General features: G+C 37.5%; 1 long non-coding RNA gene across 1 annotated transcript in view; it reads right to left on the bottom strand.

Annotated features, from left to right (window-relative positions):
* Positions 1 to 19,393, bottom strand: part of LOC131415314 (uncharacterized) — a 59,646-nt gene extending 40,253 nt beyond the window's left edge. The window contains exon 1 of the long non-coding RNA XR_009222412.1: positions 18,248 to 19,393. This is a non-coding gene — a long non-coding RNA (uncharacterized LOC131415314). The remainder of the gene's footprint in view (positions 1 to 18,247) is intronic.
* Between the last annotated feature and the right edge of the window lie 751 nt (positions 19,394 to 20,144).

Raw genomic sequence — 20,144 nt, 5'->3', positions numbered from 1 at the left:
GTCCCCACTAATCTCAGTCTCTCTCGGTGAAACCAAGACTGGTAAATCAGGAAGGAAAAGTGGCCCCTTTAGGAATTTTCTCCTTTCTGATATGGACAGTTTACTTGTTTCATCAAGGAGCATTTTGCTTTATGAGCATCAGTCTCTTGCCTTCCATGGGCTCTTCCTCTTTCATACAAATGTGCAGAGTTCTTGGATGATTAAAAAAATGATCCCCTTGCAGTTTTCATTCCTACAAATGTCTAAATTCCTTAGCCTTTAACCTTCACTTACTTTCAATTGACTCTACTGAAATCATAGCGCTGGAACACTCTGAAAACTGCCTTCTTTTTAAGTTCAATATCTTTCAGTACTCATTCTCTTTAACCAGAGTCTGTCGCCCTGATTCTCCTCCCCTCCTCTGGCTTCTCCATTTCTTTACTGTTTAAACATGTCACCTTTTCTGTAACGTTGAGCAGCCCCCAGGCTCCCTTTTGACTGGCTGCTCTTCTTGCTTCACAGTCTCTCCCTTGTAGACTTCACTCACCTCTGTGGATTCAGGTCTCTGACCACTGGTTTATCTTCTTGGAGTTTCCAACATTATTTCAAATCTACCTTGCCTAAAATGAAATATTGCGTCTTCCCCTCGAAAAAATCCCAGCTTTTCCTTCATGCCTGTTGTTTCCCAATCACACAAAATTGACTTTATTTTTTAATAATCAGACTTCAAGTCCTACCTGTTCTTTTTTTTTCATCTGGTGCTTCTTTTTTCCTACTAACATCATTCTACTTCAGATCTTATCACCACACAATATCACTTCCATAGGCTTTGACTTGCTTCTGCTTCTTGTCTCTCCAGAGCAACACAAGTGAAGCTCTAACACAGATTTGGCCTCATATAGCACTGCTTCTTCATGTGACACCTCTCAAACTCTCAGTGTGATGCCACTGCCTTTCTAATTAAGTTTCCTCTCTTCAATATGGCACTGAGGCCCTCCACAACTGGTGTCGACTTGATTCCAATTTTATAAGCATTCATCATTCAACAAATATATATGCCAGACACTGTGCTAGGCGCTTGAGATGGGTCAGAGAAAAAAATAAGCAGAAAAACCTGTTTCCTTGGTTGAGTTTTCATTCTAGTGAGAAGTGACAGACAATAAACAAAGTAAAGAAAAAAATGATAAATTACACCGAATGTTACAAGGTAAGGGTTAGGAACAACAACAACAAAAAGAGCAGATCAGAATGCTGGGTGGCATGCGGTGAACACATTTTTGTATAGCATGCTCAGAGGAGCGTTTATCGAGAAGGTTACAATTTAAGCCAAGGTTTGAAGGACACAGACTTTTTCAATGAAAAGGATGCCAGTGTGGAGGGAGAAAAGTGAAGGAAGGAGAGAATGGTAGGAGAGGAAGTGAGAGGTAGCAGATCTCAGATCATTTAGGACCTTTTAGGCCAATGTGAGAGCTTTGGCAGTTTTTACTCTAAGGGAAATGTGTGGATGGTTGGGGGTGAGTTTGAAAAATCATTTAGACATCCAAGTGGAAATATCTAGTGGGCAGTTGGATACATACATCTAAAGTTCAGGAGAGAGGTCTGCACCAGAGATAGATTTGGGGAATTGCTAGCGTTAGGAAACACTATTACTATACTGATTGTCTTAATTTTACCACAATTTCCCTACTCTCTCTTCCCAAATCTTTGTATTCCTTTATGTATATATTTTCTGCTCTATTTTCAATTTATAGTACTTACTTTCAGCAGGAGTCCTCTATTTATTGTTCTGTGAATGATTCTTGTTTAATCATCTTCAGATTTATTCACCAAATGTTTACTGCCCTCTTGATATGTGCCAAGCACTGTGCCAGAAATCAGGGATCTGATAACTAGTAAGAGAGACAAGACCTTTGCCCTCTTTTAACTTACAGTCTAATGAGGGAAAAAGACAATAAAACAGACATATTCGACACACATAACCACTTTGTTCTCCTCCATACAATTTCTTCACATTGTTACCAGCTTTAAGTTTTCATCTTATCTCAGTTGTCTCTCTTTTTCAGTCTCCTTCGCTAGTTCCAGCTCTTCCCCCCATCCCCTTAATCTTAGAAAGCCTCAAGGCTTGCTCTTTCTTCCTTTTCTTTCTCCATGTACCATCACTCTCTTTGTGATTTCATTAGGTCTTGTAGCTTTAAATGCCACTTATAGGCCAATGACCCCCATATTTATATCTCCAGCCCAGATCACTCTTCCAAATTCCAGACTCATTTCCAGCTGTCGATTTATCTCTCCACTTAGATAATCAAGGGATATCTCAAACTTATTATGTCCAAAACTAATACCCGATCCTCCCCTTCAAACCTGCCCTTTCAAACCATCTTCTCCATTTCTCTTAATGGCAAAAAACCCTTGGCTCAGGTCAAAAACACTGGAGTCATTTTATACTTGTTTCTTTATCTTATACATCACCTCCAATCCATTGGCAAATTCTGCAGCCTATACCTTCAACATGTATCCAGAATCCCTCTCACTACCTCCGTTACTAACTGCCTGTTCCAAGTCCCCATCAAATCAAACTTCAATTACTCCAACAGCCTCCTAACTGATTTCTCTACTTCTCCCTGGAGTTCCTACAATCTTTTCTCAACAAGTCACCAGTGTGATGTCCTGACACTGTAAGTCAGATCAGGTCACCTCTGTACTCCATACCCTGCAATGGTTCCCCATTTGCCTCAGAGTAAGAGCCAAAGTCCAAACAAGAACTGCAATCCTCTCGTTACCTCAATCTCGCTTACTACTCTCCCCATCACTCATTTCGGTCCAGAAACCCTTACTTCTGGGCTCATCCTCAGACCCACAGGCACTGTCCTACATGAGAATCACTGACTGGCCATCTCTTCTGCCTGGGATGCTCCTTCTCCAGGTAGTGGCAAAGTCAACCTCTTACCTCCTTTAAGACTTTCTTCAAATATCACTTGGAACTCTCAAGTTCTTTTACCCTGCTCCTCTTTCCCTTTTTTAAATTAAATCAAAGTTTATAACATTCTAATATATTATATAACTTATTCAGTTGGGATTTTTTAAATCATCTATCTCCCTTTAATAGAATGTAAGCTTCATGAGAAATTTTATCTGATTTTTTCACTCTTAGAACAGTGCCTAGAGCAGTGCCAGGCACATAATAGGTACTTACTACATATTTGTTGAATGAATGAACAAAAGAAGTACAAATAAATACATTTCAAATTGCATATTTTGATAAGAGCTATGAAGGAAATAAACTGTAGTGATGGAACATAACCATGGGCCTAATTTAAATAAATATTTTAAGGAGACCCAGCTATAGAGATGACACTTAAACCAAGATGAGAAGGATGAGATGCCAGAAATTGGGAGTGTAGGGAATTGTAAGGTGGAGAAGGGAACTGTACGTAAAAGCAGAGGGAACAGTAAGTGCTGGCTGAAAAGAGTTAGTACTTTGTGTGGGGGAAAAAGGCATCAAGGCTAGAACATAGCATGTGAGAGGGAGAGCAACATGAGATGAAACCATGGAGCAGGTAAGGGACAAGATAAGAAGTTACATCTTATTATAAGTTAAGGGAGAGTCACTACAGTAGTTTAAAAAGAGAAACGACCTAATTTGATTTGTATTGGTAAAGGTCACTGGCTAGTGCATGGAGAATAGGCTATGGGGAGCAAGAATGGAGGAAGAAAGATCAACTAGGGGACACTACATTGGTCTCAGTGAGAGATGATGGTAGCTTAGACTGGCTGGTAGTAGTGAAGTTGGAGAGAAATGAATGGATTAGAGAGATGTTTTGGAGGCGGAAAATGAATGGATTAGAGGGATGTTTTGGAGGTTGGATTGAGTGCCTAACGGGTCAGTGCCATTCATTCAAATGCTAAATGTCAAAATGACTCATTGGAAAAGTCTGAGATTGAATCTAAAATAGCAGATAGGCCTTGTATTCTGTTTAGAATCGACTTAGTGGTTTTGGCTGCTAGTCTGAAAAATTAGTCTTACCTCTGCATTGCATTACTATATATAACTAGTTAATTATTATGATTTGATTGTGGTTTCCATATTCCAGCTCAACATGATGATGAATGGCTTAGAAAAAGTCCAAGATACTATTTGCATTCAATCTAATTTCTTAAAAATTTCTCCCTTACAAAAATATAGTTCTCTTTGGACCAGAATGAACAAAGGTCAGAGTCTATAATTCTATATGCTCTGATCCTTCAGTTCAAATAATAATGTAAAATTCTTTTGAAAACTACGTTATATAAAATAATTTTGTCTTGCTGCCATAGACTAAATGTTTTTGTCTCCCCCAAAGTCATATGTAGAACCTAATCCCCAATGTGATGATATTTGGAGGTGGGGGCTTTGGGAAGTGATCGGGTTATGAGGGCAGAGCCATCGCAAATGGGATTCATTTCTTTATAAAAAGAGACTCCAGAGAGCTCCCTTGCCCTTTTGGCCATGTGAGGACACAGTAACAAGATGGCCATCTATGAACCAGAAGAGAGCTCTCACCAGGTACTGAATCTGCCTTGATCCTGGGCTTCCCAGCCTCCCAAACTGTGAATAAATTTCTGTTGTTTATAAGCCACTCAATCTACGGCAGTTTGTTATAGCAACCTGAGCTGACTAAGACACTTGTTAGCCATGAAACCTTCTCAGCAACTTATGTTCTGAGGACTCAAATTCCTTTGTTCTATATATACAATTTTTGAGCATATCTGAGGTCTGGGATGACAAAAATAGTAACTTGAAGGATGCAATAGCACATCTCTACTTATTCCACTCCATTAAATTTTAGTTAGTAACAATTAACTACACTTTTATTCACAGACAACATATATCTGACATATTCTTTGATGTTAATATTATTTTATATTGTGTGACCTTTTCTCTGCAGGCCTACATTTTTCTCAAAATACTTGGGTAACTAACATATTGGTACCATGCACTCAGATAGGGTATAACATATAATAAGAGTGTTTAGGGTAAGAGAGAGTATAATAACTTTAATTTGAAAAGATAAATTGAATTTTAGGTACCTTTACTTAGTTAACATTTTACCTTATCTTCGTTCTTTCTTTCGTCAATTGAGTTTACTGAAGAAGAATTTACATATAATAAAAGCAGCCATGCTAAGTATTCATTTCCTTGAGTTTTGACAAATGTGTTCACCTGTATAACCACCACCAGAATCAAATTATAGAATATTTCCATCTCATCCAAAAGTTTCCTTTGCCCTTCCCATTTAGTACCCCTCATTCACTGGGCCAAGGCAACCACTGATCTGCTTTCTTTCAATATAGAATGGATTTCTCCTTTCTAGTTTTATTTAAGATGGAACCATACAGTATGTACTCTTGTCTGGCTTCTTTGGCTCAAAATAATATTTTTGAGATTCATCCATACCATTGCGTTTATCAGAGGACTATTGCTTTTTACTGTTGAGTAGTATTCCATTGTATGGATACATCTCAATTTATTTATCAATCTGACTGTTGTTGGATATTTGAGTCATTTCCAGTTTTGGACCATAATGAATAAAGTTTCTATAAAAAAAGCTTTGTGGGGTCATAGGTTATCATTTCTCTTTGGTAAATAACTCTGAGTTGAATTGTTATGTCATATGGCAAATGTACATTTAACTTTTTAAGAAACTCTCCAACTGTTTTCCAAAATAGTTGTACCGTTTTACCTAACCCACAGAAATGTATGAAAATTCCAGTCAGTCAGTTACTGTAAACTTACAGTAATCAAAACAATGTGATTGTGGCGTAAAGATAGACATATAGATCGATGGAACAGAATACAGAGTCTGAAAATAGAGTCACATATATAGGGTTAAATAATTTTTAAAGAAGATGCCAAGGTAAGTAAATGGGAAATAGTCTTTACAACAAATGTTAATGGAATAGAAAAATAAATAAATCTTTACTCTTATATCATATATAAAATTAACTCCAAATAGATCATGAGCTAAATGTAAAAGCCAAGACTGTAAAAATCCTAAAAGAATACATGGGAGAAAATGTTTGCAACCTTCGGGGTAGCAAAGATTTGTAGATAGAACACAAGAAGCATGAACCATAAAAGAAAAAGGTGATAAATTGGACTTTAAAATTAAAATTTCTGCCTAAGATATCAAAAAATATCTTAAGAAAATGAAAAGGAAAGCTACTTATCGGGAGAAAATATTTATTACATATCTGACAAAGGACTTGTATTCAGAATATATAAAGACCTTTCACAACTCAAAAGTAGGAGTAAAATAACCTAACAATAATTGGCCCAAAGACTTCAACAGACACTTAACAAAACAAGTTAAAAAATGGCCAATATACACATGAAAAAAATACTCAACATCTTTAAGCATCAGAGAAATGCAAATTAAAACCACATTGAGATACCATTACACATCCACTTGAACTGCTAAAAATAATTTAAAAACAAACTTGATAATATCAAGTTTTTCTCTTTTCTAATCCAACCTGATTATAAAACTGCCACTTATTTTTATTTAAAAAAATCTTTCTTCAATGGCTCCTCATCATTTATAGAAAAAAAATACAAATTCCATTCATATGAGGGCTTGCCACATGATTTCACCTCCTTTTTCCTCCATGTCCCTGCCATGAATCCTTCCATTTAGCTCCAGCTAGCCATTCATCCTTACCCAATCTCACCACACACTTCATGTCTACATGTTTTTGAGCATGTATTTCATATATCCATAATCCATCCATTCCCAGTCTTGCCCAACTATTGAACCATTTTATTCTGGGAATCAAGTATTTTGCTTTTTCTCACCTCCATTTGATCAATCATTATTTTCTTTAAGAAAAAAATTTTTTGTTTCACAGTCACGTTGGCCTTTCTGTTTCTTAAACACACTGGTTACAGTCCCATCTTAGGGCCCTTTCAATGGGCTTCTGGAATGTTCTCCTAGCCCCAACCTCCATATCTTCACATCTCCATGACCAACTCTCTCATCTCCTTCAGGTTTTGACACAAAAGTCATTTTCTCAATGAGACCTACCCTCACCATCCTATTTAAAACTGCAATATAACCCTGTTCCCACCCCTGCACATCCAGTCATTTTGATCCTATTCTACTCTTCCTTTATTTCCAAAGTACTTGACACCTTCTAACATACTCTATAATTTATCTATTTGTTATTGTCAATCCATGTAGGCACATGGTTGGTGTCTTGACATGAGTACAGCCATGTTTAGCCATTCTCATTAACCTACAGCCACCAGCACACAAAGAAATATAAAGCTGCTTTCTGTGTGGTGGGAACTGGCCCTTCTCCCACGGAGATAGTTGCAATGTGTAAAAATTTCAAAGTCCTTTGGGCATCGTGGCTTGGGGAAGACTGGCCATCTGTGCCAGGCTGGGATGATAACCAGAGAAAACAATGCATGTACACCACTGCCGGGCTGGGACGAGAGCCAGGAGGCTCAATACACCTACACCACTGATAACCATTTGTGCATGGAAACACTGAATGCTTGCTCTGTAAACTCTGTAACTGCTTATATAAACTGCTGGAAACTGAGGCCTGGTGAGAGTCTCACCTGTGGAAGGGACGCCTTGCCCAGGACATGTGGTTCCTGCCCAGCCGTGTCAATTGAAGGGACTCTCCCGGCAGTGGAGCGTGGATATTGTGAGTAACCGATCCGATGTGTTCTCTTTTCAGTCAACCTGGTGTTTCTCTTTCCGGTTGATTTGTGTCATTTCCCTTCAGTCGATGTGGATGTTTTCCCTTTCCAGTCGATCTGATGTTTTTCCCTCTCATTATATGACCTATTCGAATCTGCTGCTATCTCAGTCAATGTGGTTGTTTTCCATTTCCAGTCGAGCTGATGTTTTTCCCTCTTAATATTTGACCTATTCGGATCTGTTTGCAGACTATTACCTTTACCATCCTCTATATAATAAAATATACCTTCAGTCCCTTTGTTTGGAGTAGAAAGATTCTTTTACGTCTCTAATCGAATCCTCCAAACCTCTCATAACAGTTGGCAACCACAAAACATTTGTTAAATTAATTACTTAACAAGCACATCTGCCTTCAGATATCTTATGCTTCCTCCTGCTGGACAGCTTCATTTAAGTCTCTTCATTTTTCTCTTAGATGTTGTGCTGTACATATACATTGAATGGGCTTGCTACCCTTTTCAAACACTCTGTATGTCTTTTCTTTCATATTCCTTTGTTATAAACAAAGAAAAATCAGTCAATGAGATACCAATTTACGTTACAAGACATCATATCTTCATTGGGCCCAATTACCAATGAATATGCCACTATCTCACCTAGAACTTCAGCTTCAATATGAATAGATAATTGATATTAAGGACTCATGACAATAAAATTATTAGAAACTTCTTTCTTATATAATTATCTTTGGTCCTTTTTGTCCAGACCTTCTAACTAAATGTCATATTAGTCTTCTACAATTACTTTTCAAGTAGTTTTGAAATGCATTTCTCTACATATTCTAGTAAGAATAACGTCCTGTCCTCTCCTGTCAGTTATTTAGGTCTTCATCTTTTTGGAGCATACCATGTTTTATTCTTTGACTTACAGTGAATGCCAACCTAGCCCATTATTATTGTCTATACACATATTGATGTCAATCTGAACTTTATTTGAAATACTTTATATGCATTAGGCTCATTGAAGAGTTTTAACAAGAAAACATTTTTTGGCATTTATTGTCAACTTTAAACTGTCAAGACTCCATCAGAAACGCAATGTTACTGCTGAACTTTCATAGATAAATTTCCACCAAAATGACCTTAATAAAATGAAATTGTCTAATAAGTAAAATGAAAGACTTGACTACAGGGTGTCAGTGACACTTGAGTTCTTGGCATACCGGTGTCCTGGAAGAATGGTGGAGAATCTTCCAGAATATGATTCAAAATAGCCCTAAGATGCTGGTGTCGTTTACATGGATCCAGTGTGATCAGGTCAGGTACTAGGCATGGGGACAGAAAGTCCAAAATCCCTTTTCTCTTCTTGATCGTCTGCTGGAAAAGCATTCTGGCATGTGCACAGTGCTGCTGGGGAAGGGTGAGGGAGTGCTCACCTATCTCCACCACTTCCCAGGGATCTAGTCCATCCACCTTCAAATGTAAGCTGCATGGGTCTCTCAGGCATCCTGTTGTGCTGTGTGGGTATCCTCCATTGGTCAATGAATGTCCAGTTAGTTGTAGTTCAAAGAGGAGAGATAAAGGGAACAGCTCATTCTGCCATGTTGCAGACATCACTCTCACATTTTTAGTTATAGTAGTTTATTTGACCTTCAACAACTTTTTGAGTAACTTTTAGCATTTCCTTTATAATCAATTTTCTTGTGATTCTTTGAAATTTTATTTTAGAGATGTTGAAACATTACTTTACTCATGATATAAGCCTTGATTAGCCTTACAGTAGGCAGACAATCTCATTACACTTGAAATATTTGAAGAAAAATTCACATTAACATGTGTGTTTAAAGAATTCCAGCTATGTGATAAACTTGAAAAGAAAACATGTAACTACAGGAAAATGCTGAATTAGTCAACTTATATCATCACCTTTTGTTTTCAATGATAAAATATCTTTGAGTGATGCTAAAGATGAGCTGAATGTGACACACATTCTGTGTGCTTATTAATGTTTGCACAGGGTGCTCGCTGCCAGAACTGTCCATATAATTTGCAAGCCTTCTTGTTCAAAAACTAAAAATAATCAAGAAAGTGACTGCAGATGATTAAACCAACGCAGGACACTTCTAAGTGCTAGGCACCTTATAATTGCAACGTCACACACCTGTGAAGCTGGTCCTGCTTGCAGCCCTTTATCCTTAACTTTCATAACAGCTTGTAATATGCCTACCTGACTGTTGTTCAACATCACACAGAAGAAACTCTGGCCAACGTAAATATATCCCACTAAAATGCAACTAAATATTTCCCCAAGTCAATAAACCCGGAGCCAGATTCCTCAAATACCCATAGTCACTACAATGTCCCCTGACATGGAGGAAAGCATGAGGCAGGGGAAGTTAGGATGGAAAGAGAAAGAGTCTTAAACAATTTGAGTTTAAATTTTAGTTTAAATATCTTATATTTGCAAATTTACCAGTGCATGTGACCATATAAACACATTTCTAGATCCTCTTCCAGAAGCTTAGCTTGGGTTTCTACAAGTGAAGAACATTGAGACAAAATCTTGTAGCTTTATGGTAAATCCACATCTGAGCATGGGCCTGGATCACAGCCACATGCCAGGATTTCAACCATCATAGGTGTTTCCACAAGAGAATGGATTATCTTACTGCCCGCTTTGGGGCCACTACTCTTTCCATGTTGCTGCCTGAGGAACCCAGTAAGTTAAGTCTCCATTCATTGATCTTTAGGAGCCGGAAGAAAAAAGAGAGAGAGACATCAAGTTAACATGCTGGGGCAAGCTTGCTCATCCCAATATTTCAAGATTCTCTCTGGAAATCTGCTATTAGCATCCAAAATCTGCTATTAGATCAAGGGAGTTTGCTGAATCCTAATGTCGTGATCAGTTGATCATGTGTAACTGTATGTTCTGTTATAGTTGTTCAAGTACCTTGAAGCCTGAAATATTTCCAGTGACCCTTAGAATTAGAGTTAGTATAAATTTTTCTTACCACTTACTAGTTGTTTGTCATAGGATTTTCAACATCTGACATCGAACTTCAGAGGTGGCAGTAAGCATGGATCTGCAAAACTGATAGCTTACCTCAGAAATCATCAATCATCAATTTCACTCACATCAAGTCTCAGCTAAGTTTTGCGTCGCTGATATCACAGGGACTCAGGAGGGTGGACTGCTTGTAGAAGTCCTGATGAATCCTATCTCCCTAAACTTTGCCCCCAATACCCATACATCCCTTTATGACGTTCTAACTAAAAGATTGACTCACAGGTGAAGGTTGTACAATTTGCTCTTTCCCATAAGGGCTCAAGGGTGAAGAATCGTATTTAGTTTGTATTTCTCAAATCAGATCTGTAATACACATCTGACATAAGCATCAACAAGAACACCTCATTCAACAGCACAACACTGGCAATAAGCAATTGATTTGTTTTTTAATCTGGTGAAAATAAAACCTATTCCTGGAAGTGTTCCAATTACCCGGCTCAATCTCCTAAATGCCCTTGGCAAATGGCTTGCTTTATAATTTTCATTTGAATGAGATCCTGATTTTTCAGGCAAAATACTCAATAAGAAACCCTCCTTTTAACTTCACAAGAGAAAACAATAAAATCCTTGGCTACCACTTTTAAATCATATAATTAACTATCTAATATGTCTCATCAAGTTGCTGTGTTGTGCTAACTGCAATGACTTCATTGGTTCCTAAATTGCAGGTTTCTCTCTCATTCTGCCATTCACCATTACCCTTTGTCACCTTATTTGTTCAAGCCAATTTAACTCATTGATTTTCATTGTAAAGGCTACAATACTGCCAGCAATTTGAGACTTGCACAAGTTAGGCTAATACATGTTAACTGGTGTCACTGTCAGCATTAGAGTTAAGAATGTAAGCTACAACCTTTTCACTCTGGGTCTGCCTGTTAAGGAAGGGGCTAGTTGAATGAACAGAAAAAGTTTGAGATCCATACTTTTTAAATAAGCTGGCACTTCGGAAATGTGCTATTTTGTTTAAAGGACTTGGAAACATGGATTTAATTTCAATATTAACCCAGCATTTAACTAACAATTTTTGAGTACCTGCTAAGAGCCAGGTCTCTTGCTCAGAAATAGTTTACAATTCAGGGGTGCTAATTACTAAATATGATTTTAAAAAAAATAAGTGCTCAAGTAGAGGTACATATACAAACCATACTACCAATTAAATCACAAACCATCCTGGAATTGAGATCCTTACATTATATTCTTGAGTACTGGTCATTAGTGCTCACACAGCCTGAGAAATCAAGACTAAGATGCTGCAACATCGAACAGTTCTCTGAAATCCTAAATTCACCACTGCTATAACGGAGTCCAAATATCTACTCCATGTAACAGAATTCACAATAAATAGGGTTTACAGATCAAAAAAGAAAGTACTATCCTTTCTCTTAAACCTAGTCCTCTTATGAAAAATTACTGGGTTTTCTTAACAATTCTTAATAATATCTTCTTCACCATAGCTTTTATTTAACACTAAACATTTTATTCTGTTTTCCTGATTTATGGAAATAATGTTTAAGATAAAATGCCTTGAAGCTAACAACGGCACCTTGCTCATACTTTTTGGAAATTACAGCAGAGGATTGTTATAAACAGAGACCAAAGAAAAACATTGATTTATGGATTATTTATTTAAATAATTTGTTTTAGATATATTAACAGGGCACTATGATAATTGTTGAAATGAAATTGTTATGAATTCACAAATGACAGAAGTTGTGGGCCATATGTTGTCACTTTGTGATTGCCCCCTCTTCCTTTGTGTTGGCTAATTATTACTCTGCCACATAAATAACCCCTGAGGAGGACTACAGTTTAATCAATAAAGTTTGGAAGGAATCTGGCAAAGGTAAATATTAGCATGATACCAGAAAACTATTTATTTCAGTTGTCAGTGTATCTCAGAAAAATAACTATACTGACACTACCAATTATCATCTATTAAAATGTAAGCTCGTGAGGGCTTATTCATCTTTTTGTTTCCACTTCTTAGCAGTACTGGGCACATCTTTGATGCTCAAAAGTTTTAATGAACGAACTGACATAAACGGATGAAATGGACTTTGGAGAAAATATTCTCCTCTTATACAAGACACTAGGAATTAGTAATACGGTGAAATAAATTTATTCAATACACAATTATTGAATGATTTTTATGACTCTGGCACAGTTGTAGGTGCAGGGGACATAGCAGTGAACAAATCACATAAAAACCTTTGTCATTATGAAGCTCATGTTCTAGTGGGAAGGAGACAAAAGGCAAATGTTTGCTCGTATTAATGTTCAGCAGAACTGTTAGAATCCTGTGAAGGACTGTGATTGCTTTTCTTTAGTCAACATTTATCATGCAGTTATGTGTTTGTCCAGCCAAGTATTTATGGTACCTGCTGAGTGTCAGACATCCTGCAGTACTGTAGACATTCTCAGCTGAAAAGAGACAGACCTTACCCTTAGAAAGGTCACAGGCTATTGGGAAGGCAGTTATGGCACAGGAAACACACAAAAAAATGATTGCAATAAAGCATTTTATCTGTCATAATGAAGATGTGCACAAGGTACTGTAGAAACATGGGGAAATCATGGAAGATTTAAAGAGGAGGTTTTTTTTAAAGGAAGGTTTGCAGAGCAAGAAGGAGTGAGTGGGGGAGCCTGAAAACAAAGGGAGTGGCAGATACTAAAAGCTAGAGTCATCTGAGAATCTGATAGGCTCTGTGAATGCAAATGGAATATAAAAGAGAATCTGAGGAGAAAACAGTCAGCCATACTTAGGCTCCAATCCAGGCACTGCCACTTGCAAGTTGGGCAAGTTACTTTACCTCTCTAACACTCAGTTTCCTCACCTGTGAAACTAGGATAATTATGCCCATTCACAGGATTGTTGTGAAGATTAATTAACACGATATTTCCAATTTCAAGCATAGCACCTACAATATGGTAAGTGCTCAATAAGCGTTAATTCACTTATCTTTCCCTTGCAACACCAAGGAAATCATTGAAGAATTTTTACCATAAAGATGATACCCTACTATCAGGTAGCATTCTTGAGCGTGGTCTTGAAGAAAGCAATATTTAGGAGAAGAGTGAAAGAAAATGAGTGTTCGAACTCAAAGTGAAGATGGAGAGGAAGGGGTGGAGACCGCAGGTACCTGAGAGGTGGAATGGCCAGCACATAGTGATCAACTAAAGTGGGAGAATCAGAGAGCAGTGGGGTCTAGAAAGACCTCACAGTTAGCTGCTTAGAAAATTGGATTGACAGTAGAAACATAGGTAGCTGATTTAGAAAATCGACATCATGAGATCAGTCTTGGAAGAGTTGATTTTTGAGGTGCCCATAGGATATATACATAGATTCAGTACAAACATGACCAATAGATATTTGGAGTGTAAAAAAATATACTTAGATTTTGCAATCCTTAGATGAAAGTAAAAGTCTAAGGCACAAATAGTATCATTTAGGGAAATGGATTCTGAATGTTTTAATTATCTCCAACTGCCACAGGTGAGAAAGTGTTCTCCTTATGCCAATTATGTTGAGCTTAATCTGTGATCCCAGTTGAGTGCATTGTAAACTAAACGCACATATTTAATAAGATGGGTTAAATTTATTGGCTAAAAGGAAGTTCACAGCTTCCTTCATCTCTTTCCTTCCCACACCCATGTCACCCATAGTCTATCCTCAAGGAGCAATGCTACCGTGTATTAGTTGAGTTAAGAACATTTTATTAACACATGCTTTGAAGGTAGAGGTCAACAAGCATGTTGTTGGATGGCCGTCCTCCCCTTCAGAGCACAGAGCACTGTCAGTGCTGGACACCAGGGCAGCTCTTATTCTCTACAGCTCCTTTATCTTTGGGTGATGCGCTCTTCTCCCATCCAGCTGATTGAACTGAAGGAAGCAACTGGAGAAAAGTGTGCCAAGTAAGGAAGATCTGGGCTGGTAGCCAAAGCGACTCCCTTACTCAGTTCTGAGCTCCCTTCTCCTTTCCACTGATGAGTGTACCTTGGATTAGGAATCCACTGCATAAATTGTATAAGAACAAAGATTTCAGTTTGAGCTCAGACTGAAATTAGGCAACATAGATATTCAACTGACTTTCACTCTGGTACTGAGGCCTACAGAGCCTAAGCAAAGGAATAATCCATAAGTGAACCAAACTCCCTCTGGGGTAGGCAAGGCCCAGTAAATAATAACATGTACTTTGACTTGCTTTTTCCTCTATGGGAAATAGTTGAAGGAGGAATTCAGATAGTCCTAGGCTGTGGCCCAATTCCATCCTATTATAACCCCAATGCCTCCTTCCCTAATTGAATTGTGGATTATCTGAACATGAAAGCCATCCAAATTGTCTAGTCAGACCTTTACACGTAAAATTTCAGTGGATACTGCTTTTAATTTGTATACATGGAAGATGTATATGGTGAGACACAATGACATCATTCCCCAAGTCAAGATAGAATTAGTTTAAAAAAAAAGCTGCAATAGAGAGTACTATAATCAGATTGCTACTTTGGACTATGTCAATTATAGAAGCTTCTTCAGGTTCATGTCACAGATCATTATCCTCAGTAAACTGGACCTGAATTACAAACAGAAAGTCACTTGTCTGTATTGTTGTTTTTAACACTAATCCTAGGACTGTAAATTGGAGTAAAAGTGAATGTTCTGAATTTGGAAGCACATTTTGGCCTTAAAAACAACTCCAAATAATTGAACGTGGCATATGGTAAGCACCTGAGTATCTACTCCTTTTTATAAAGTTACAATAAACAGTCCAATCAGTGAATAGCCTAAAGTTGTAGATCAGATTCTTATGTCCATATTCTAATGACTGTCAAATCTTTATTATTGCTATCTCTTCTCTTTTGAATGTTGCCCCCACCCCATGCTGTGACATCCGCAACTAACCCAACTAAAGAACTGGAGAACAATTACAAGGCCCAAAGTTTCATTCTAACCACTTAATGAATGAAAAATATTCCTTAAATTTGTATGTAAGAAAAATATACAAAAATAAAATTAAACTTCCTCTGGAGTTTTCATTGTTATTTCCAAAATGACATTTTTAAAATATTTGGAATCACAGAAGAAATGTTGACCCCAATCCTAAATTTAAGCTCTCATTCAATATGAGCCAACTGGGTAGAAATAATGGTCATGGCTAATTGTTAGTATTTGTTGAGTGCTACCATATGCTCTAATAAGAAGTGCTCTAAGTGCCTTAAATGTGCTGTCTCATGGTGACTACAGTTAACAATACTGTGTTGTATATTTGAAGGTTGCTAAGAGAGTAGATTTTAAAAGTTCTCATCACAAGAAAAAAATTATAACTGTGTGTGATGATGGATATTAACTAAAATTATTGTGGTAATTATTTTCCAGTCTCTCTCTCTATATATATCGAATCATTATGTTGTATAACTAAAACTAATACAATGTTATATGTCAAGTAAGTTTCAATTAAAAAATAAAAGTTTTTAAAAATGTGCTATTTTGCCTATCTTGAACAATCATTTGACATAGCTGAAGTTATCATCTCCATTGTACAGATGAGGAAATTAAGGCACAAAGAGGTTAAGTAAGATGCTGGCAGTTTCTAAATATGATTATTGTTGAGTAGTCTGACATCTGAAGCTACATTCTAATTGTTTTAAATTATATATGAGTTTAAAAAATACCATAGAATTCATCTAATTTCATTTCATTGAGAATTCTTATTGTTTCCTTGAAGGAAAAATTTCTCAACAACAAAGCAGATTTTCCTTGGTTTAAATAATGATCAAAATCTTGAGAAAGGAGACATTGAGAAATAATTCATCTTTTAGATTCTGACAATGCAAGTAGCAAGTCATGAATTTTAATAACCCAGACCAGAAATTCTCAAATTTTTTAGTCTTAGGATTCCTTTATATTCTTAAAAATAATTGAGGATCCCAAAGTGCTTTTATTTCTATAGGTTATATCTATAGCTATTTAGATTATTAGAAATTAAAGCTCAGAAAAGTTTAAAACCCAAGAAGACACAAGCACATGTTCCATTAGCTGCACAGCAAAGGTCTCACCACATAGTGCAGCCTCCAGAAAACTCTGAGTATACACTCTTGAGAGACTGAGAGGAAGAAAATAACATTTTAGGATTATTATGAAAATAGGTTTGATTTCATGGATCCCCTGAAACGACAATACTTTGAGAACTGCTTATTGAAAAGTGATCGTTCTTATCCTGGCTATTCTCCTCAATAGACGCTTTTAACTTAATGATTAAAAAAAGGAAGCGATTCCACAAGATTATTATGTGGGTGATGGGGTTAGGGTTGATCTTCTGAATACCTTTTGGTCATTCTTTTAAGATACAAATGTTTAACCATAGTGGCTAGTTCAGGATGAAATTATATTAGTTCACTGCCAAACTTTGGTGGCTGCACTGACACCTGAAACTATACTCACAAAGGGGGTTAATTGATCATATTGAAGTGCTGAGGGGACAGAATAAATAATGATCTCTCTGAGCATGCCCTCTGCAGGCCCCAGGGCGAAATTTGAGTCAGGGTTGGATTCAGAGGCCCCGAAAACAGGGTGTGTTCATGCTTGGTCCTACCCAACCGAGTCAGGGATGGCAAGAGCTGAGAATCAAGCCACAATCAACCAAACAGAGTTGAGAACCAGATGCTATGCAGGTAGAAAGTTAAAACTTAGATCCGAGAATATGTCAACACCAATAAAAAAAAAAAAAAACCCTTAAATCTAAGGGATGATCTGGAGGCAACATTAAATCTGGGGACAGAAAGCAAGGGTTTGAATTATTCAGAAATACGATCAGAAAAGGCAGGTCCAGAAAAAGTGAGGAAGATCTAGGATGATGGCTGCAAATAACTGTAGTGCATCCTCAGATGAATTCTATCAGTCCATGTGTGCATACCAGTGACAGACTGGCTTATAGGGTAGGGTTGGTTCCGTGACGTTGAAACTGGCTTGGATGAATGCTAAGGTCTCATCCTCCTATTAAACAACAAAAGACAAAACAAAAACCCTGATTCAATGAGTACTTCCTACTTTGATCAAATCACTTTGCTACTTTCAACAATTAAAAATAATATCAAAATATTATTTTCACTTCTAAACCATGTACATGAAGAGTTATCACAGAACAAAAAAGCTTTCATTTTAAAACTGTGTTGTCCTTTTGCTTTTGATCACTTCAGACACACATACGTGTACACACACATAACGCACATAAAAAATGAATAATGGCTAACATCCCAAAAGCTTGCAATTTTTACATCAAGGTAAATTCAATAATCAACTTTAAAAATCCATCATTTCTAAATTAGATCACTTAATTGTATTTATTTGTTTTATATTTCTATAAGTTCTGTTTATGAAACAGGGCAGAACGAAAGAAAAATTAAAGGAATGGAATTGATGCTTTCCGGGTTTCATTCTCAACTCCCCATCGAATGCATGCATATAATCACATCTGCCTGAAACTGTCCTGTTACCCTGTTCTTCCTCAAGCACTCACCTCTAGGTGAATGATCCTCAGCAGACAAGATTTATGTGACAGCATGACCTTTATGAAACAGCAGAGGCGCCATTGTATTAACAATCAGCAGATCCTAAACCAGCAGCAAACATGCTGATTAGATGTCTGTCATTCCCAAATGCCCCTGTTTGACGGTTTCTTGAGACCAAAAAAAAAAAATCAAGCATACACCACAATTTTACTGCAGCCACCTAGAGGAAGCAATTCACTAGGTAGAAAGTTTTGCCTTCTTCTCTTGGACTTCCCTATAAATAAAATTAGACAAACATATTTTGAAGAGGCCAAACAGGAACGAGTAGGCACTTCCCAGCTAGGGTCAGGTAGCAATCTTTATGTTACTGCCGCCCGGGAATATCTCTGACTGAGGAGTCAAAGCTTCAGAGCATCAGCAGGGAAAGCTCCCTCTTATCTGTCGGCAGGTAGCTGAGTTGGTTCCTGCTCTTGATCTCCTTGTCAAGATAAGGAACTTCATCCTCATCTATCAAAACGAGTCGGATTATGTGTCATCTGAAAACTCTTCCAGCCAAATATCCCGAGGGTTAGATAACACTGGGTCCACAAGAGGACCCTCTGCACCAGACAGTTCTTTGCAGTTTGCGCTCTGATAAGTAACTTTTTGCCTCATGTTAAATCCTTCCAGTCCAGTAGAAGCTTTCAATATACTAATGATTAAAGAGAAAAAAGGCAAATTCACCCCAAAAGTTCTGAGTTCACAGACAGTTTCAAAAGGCAAGAAATGTTTTCAAAAAGTTCTACCACAAAACTCTGTGTTGCTATCTCTTGGTAAAGGCAATATAATATGCAGAATATCAGAACAACAGATGCTCTGGATGTCTTTTCCTCTTCAGAAGGGCCCAGCAGTGCCAGTGGCTTCTCTGTGCTGAGGCTGCCACAGAAAGCACACGTGGTGGTGGTGCCCTTGGCCAGGATGGCTTAGAAAGGATGTGTTGGGACCACGGGCAGCTCAGGCTGCCTCTGAACACTCCTTTTCTCTCCTGCCACTCTTGCTATGATGCTGAAATGTTTGAGAACTGCAGAGCTCTATTTGTTATCGAGGTCGAAGCTGATTTTCTATTCAAGTTCGCCTTTGCTTAACAAGACAATTCTAGAATGAGTGGAAAAGGCACAGGCAACAATGATATTAGGATTCCAGAAGCATCACTATAAACACCAGCAAAAGAGAAAGACGAGGTGGAATTAATGCGGCAAAAATATTCTATTTCTTTCGCAGCTAGAGTCATTGAATGTCATTATACTCTTTTTTAAAAAGTTGCTATTTACCAAGGTCACCTTCAGACAAAGAATATGTTACTGTTTGCCATGATTGTTCCAGACACTTGTAACTGTGTAAAACAGGAAAGCTGTTTCAAGCTAGTGGTTTGGTGGCTCACTATTTTCAGTAATATACGTTTATAATCAGGTATGGAAGCGATAAGGAAAGATAGGTGATGGCCTGTATTAATAAAAATGCTTGACTACTACTTCAATAAGAGTTAAATTCCAGATATTTCTTAGAATTCTCTGTTCCTATGAAATATTCCACAAGGTGTGAACTGCCTCATATTTTTAAAATATCAGAATGGTTTTCATTAACCACAAATGAACCTATGTTGGCCCCCACATTCCAGATCAGCTTCCATTTCCCTACTCTCCTTCACAAAGAAAAAAATTTCAGAAGAATTGTCCATGTACTCTGTCTCTTCTTCTTCACCTTACATTCAGCTTTCAGCACATACTTACCCGGTTGCGTCCCCATAACTCCACTGAAATGGTTCTTGTCAAGGTTATCAATGGCCCAGCTTGCTAAATTGGAGCTCACATTTGTCCTCACACTAGTTGATTTCAGCATATTTGGCAAAGATGGCCATTTATTCCT

The sequence above is a fragment of the Diceros bicornis genome, chromosome 16 (genome assembly GCF_020826845.1).
Source record: "Diceros bicornis minor isolate mBicDic1 chromosome 16, mDicBic1.mat.cur, whole genome shotgun sequence".
Classification (NCBI taxonomy): domain Eukaryota; kingdom Metazoa; phylum Chordata; class Mammalia; order Perissodactyla; family Rhinocerotidae; genus Diceros; species Diceros bicornis.
This window is presented reverse-complemented; position numbering and strand designations above follow the sequence as displayed.